Source organism: Echinops telfairi, unplaced genomic scaffold, assembly GCF_000313985.2.
Source record: "Echinops telfairi isolate 266 unplaced genomic scaffold, ASM31398v2 ScPeMD7_70;HRSCAF=299, whole genome shotgun sequence".
Taxonomy (NCBI): domain Eukaryota; kingdom Metazoa; phylum Chordata; class Mammalia; order Afrosoricida; family Tenrecidae; genus Echinops; species Echinops telfairi.
In genome coordinates, this window is record NW_022103968.1 from 39,457,346 (window position 1) to 39,461,883 (window position 4,538).

Genomic DNA, 4,538 nt, shown 5'->3' on the forward strand with positions numbered 1-4,538 from the left:
AGCTGATGCCAAGGGCTTAAGTGGAGAGCAAATGTTTTGAGAATGATGAGGGCAATGAGTGTACACATGTGCTTTACACATTTGATGTATGTATGGATTGTGATAAGAGTTGTATGAGCCCCTAACAAAATGATTTTAAAAAAAAAGTCTGGAAGAGCAAGATGTCACTGTGAGGATTCAGATGGGCCTGGCCCAAGCCACGGCATTATTTACAATCCCCTCATAGGCAGGTAAAACAATGAATAAATAAAACTACAAAATTTAAAAAATCTTTTGTTTTGTTTTGCTTTGCATTTTTGTCAAAGAAAAGTGAGGCTATCTGTACCCCTAAAGTTTTACAGCTTCAGAAGCCCAGAGACAGATCCAGTCTATCCTATAGGGTCATTACCAGTCGGTATTGATTCAATGAAAGTGGTTATACTTTGTAGTGTCGAGCTGCCTAATAAGCCATATAAGCATGGGTTTGCACTGTTTACTTGCTAACTCATGGTGAATCATTTTCTATTTGTTCACCACCCCCAAGATTCTGCTTCTAGGTATCGTTGGCATCTGTTTCTCCTCCATTCCCACAACCCTCTCTACAGAATCAATGCCTCTTTATACATTTACAATCCTTGATAAAGATGGGAGGATCAATGGTGGTGCTAAACTGCTAAATGGAGGGCCATAGCTTTGAAACCACCCATTTCTCAACAGGAGAAAGATCAAGCAACTTGCTTCCATAAAGATTTATAGGCTTCTGGGATATTAAAGGCTTGCTTTAAAACAAGCAGCCATTTATGAGAGGTGTCAGAGAAGGCCACATGGAAGAAACACACCAGCCTGTGTGTCCCAAGTAACGAAAACAATAAAATCAGGGACTAGAGGAGGAAATTGTAAAAGAACGTAAATTCTGAGCACCCAGTTCAAAGAAAGCTAGAGATAATAGTGGAAGCCCGAAATCCATTTGGAGCGTCCTCATGTGCCTAAAGTCTTCACTAAACTCCCTCCAACCTCTGCATGGATAAGTGAATAGTTTTCTTTAGACTGGGCGCATTGCAAAATAGATTACTGTAGTTATAGTTAGCTTAACATTTGACAATTTACCCCTTCTTTTCTCTTTTGACTCATTTTAAACTTGCTCTGGTTTTTATAAGGTAAATCTATAGAGACTGTAACTAGATTAATAGTTTATTGATCCTTAGGCTTACAACATATGTTGTTGGGCAAAATAGGTAGCTAATGACAGTGGATACAAGAAGGAATAAAATTATCCAAAATGAATGTGGTAATGATCATCCAAATCTTTTTAGCATATTTAAACTATTGAATCGTATTGTGTAAGGAGTATATGTCAATAAAATAATTAATGCAAAGATTTACAGGCTTGGACACCCCATTTTGCTCTGTCCAGTAGGGTCACTATGGGTTGTGATCATTTGATGGCAATTAATTTTTTTGTTTTGTTTTTTTACAAAGATGGAATATCCAGTAAGCAAGATAAATGGACCTGTGTTTACTAATCTGTAGTGAACAGTTTCACGTGTTTTTACATTAACAAGTAAGCATAACTTGCGTATTGGATAATTCACTTCGGTGATTTTGGTAGCAGGATGATTCACTCATACTCCTCAACCTTTAGTGGCTGTAGCTTCCTTGGATAAGAAGCGTAGAGCAGAGAAGACAGCATCCAATAGGGCTTTCCGATTCTTGAGTAAATTTATGAGGTCACAGTTGTCATTTTGGAAGCGGGCGATGTGACATCCTAAGCCCAGCTTAAAGAGCCACATTTTGAACCAATGTTAAATAGATATAGTTCTTACGAAAGCAGATTGTTAACCCCTTAGCAACTCCCAGCCCATGGAAACAGCGGAGGTATTATCAAGAGAGATAGGAGAGCTGAATGTCCCAAGGTGGCCTTCATCATGGAATCACTTATCTTGAGAGGTTTCTGCTAAGAAACTTTTAAAAACTGTGTTTTAGCATCCCAAGTCATTGAAGAGAATTTGAAGGCTTCTGATACTTTGAGAGAAAGAAATGGGTCTCCCATAATGTTCATTATCTATAAATAATTTAAATATCAAATTATATCTAGGCAACAGGTCAACTGGGAGTAAAGTTAAAGAAACATTTTTGAAGAAAAATAAATTGAAAAATCATGTGACTTTATCAAATTACACAGTGTGGACAAACTCTACAAATGGAAACTTCTGAAAAACAAAGATAAAGCAGAACAAAATAAACACAGTAAAGGAAGAGCAAGGAAGAAACTGTTATGAAAAAAAGAACAAACAATATGTAACCTACGGGAAGGAAGGAGGAGAGAAATACCAAGGTCGACTTCAGAAGCTTCCACCCTTTGTGCAATGGGACCAGTTCAGTCCCCCACAACTTTGTTTAGTGACTTCCTTTTACTTTTTGTTTAAACTATGACATGAGACTCCCGCTTTGGTTCCAGACCCGATAGGACACATCGTCCAGAGCTCCTGCTGCCAGACCAGAAAATTGGGAGGTAAGACGAAGGGAACGGGGAGGTGGCGTCCAGAAATTAGAACTAGGGTACTAGGGTCTCTCCTGGATCTCTTTTTTGCGTGCGATTTCCACTCACAAAGCAAACTGAGAACGCTTTGAAATGCTCTAGCTTCTGTGAGCCCGTGCTCCAGCAGCTGCTTGGCCGCAGACGTGGTCTCTCCCGGCTGCCGCCTTGAAGGGACAGTCCCACCACGCGGGAGCTCTCCGCGCTGTTGGCTGCCCTGAGCTCACCGCCTGGGGAGTGGCGGGGGCGGGTAGCCATAATTTAGAATAGAAGAAAAAGCAGATTATTACCTGAAGTAGATCGCGGTGTGGGAGAAAATAAGCGGAATTCAGGGAGCATAATCAATTCCAATCGGCAGAGACGCCAACAACCCCCGGATAGGCTGGATCTACCCCTCTGGGGACCAGCCTGACAGCTGCCAATCCAGAGCACATCACAAGTATTGAAAAATAAAAATAAAAAAGAAGGTGAAATATATATTATAGGTTAATAACCCAAACTGCAGCCCTCCTCCAGCAGCGGCAAACAGCACCTGGGCGGGGGTCCTTAACATACACCAGCACGTGAATTAACCTAGCTGAGGACTTCCAGCTGCAGGGCCTGGAGGCTTTTTGCATAACAAAGACCCTCAGTTCCAAGCCTCAGTCTTAAGCAGCACTGAACTGCAGACAAGTTAATTTGATTTTAGTCTAGCGGACCAAGGGGATAAAAAATAAAGAAATAAAAATAAAAGCCTCTGAACTAGAAGTAGAATACCAGCAGCCTAGATAGGACAATAAGCCCAGCTTCCCTTTCAGTGACTCTACACATAGCTGTGGAGGCCCTGCCGGCCCTGGGGCCCTAGACCGGGCTGTGGGAACACCCCACCCCCACCCCTGCTGTGGTGCTACGTACAGCGCAGGACAGACATACTAGGGAAAGCCAGAGTTCTAGCCCTTGCAAATAATCCCACACAGCATCTGTGGAACCCTACATAAACGGGGTACAACACCCCGCTACCTGGAGGAAGAGTTGGAACCCCTCCAGCCTCACGGACGTTATCAAGCCTCATTCCCTCTTTTATAGCTTCTCCTTCCCTCTCCCCCTCCATTCTTTTTCTTTTTCCTCCCCCCAATTAAAAAACAAATTTTTTAAAATATTTAAAAATTTTAAACTTTTTCTTTTTTAATACTAAATAACAAAAAAAGCGGGGGAGCTGCTAAGGGTACCCTGATAGACCAGGTCAAAGCAGCCAAGAGGCACTCACAGAGGCCACATGCCCCACTCCAGTCGCTGAAACATCTCACCACTGCTGGTCACCAAGCCCACGGGAAACTCTGCCTACACAGCAGTCTGACACATCCTTAGAGTAGGTCAAAGGCAACCACCTGAAAGAATCCCTAACAGTAACACAGATAAGGGACCCTGGCCTACCAGAAACATGGGGCCTATGAAAGGATCGAGGAAAAATCAACAGACCACATCACTCCCAACAAAAAAACCAGAGAGACAAAACATAGTAGCAGAGCTAATGTCTCTCATAGAAAACGCATATACAGATCTGCCACAGAAGAAAATCTTCAGAAGTCTCCTGGCAATAATAAAGGAGCTGAAGGAAGCAACCCCAAACAAGGATACAATAATAGAGGAGATGAAGTCCACAATAGAGGGGATGAAGTCCACAATAGAGGGGATGAAGTCCACCCACCAAAGGGAACTGCAGGAGCTAACAGAGGAGGTAGCAGAAGCCACACACAAGGTCACAGAATTTACAATTAGGCTTTAGGAGGCAGAGAACCGTATCTGCGACCTCGAGGACACTCAAAGAGAACTAAGCAACTGACATAGACAGTCAGATAGGAAAATTAAAGAAACAGAAGATAGCTTGAGATCAATGACAGATGCTATGAAGAGGAATAATCTTCATATTATTGGTCTCCCTGAACTCAACACAACATACAAGACAACAATCAAGATAGCAAAGGAATTCCTGGAAGAAAACTTTCCCACCCTAACAAGGGAGAACCAGGTACTCATACAAGAA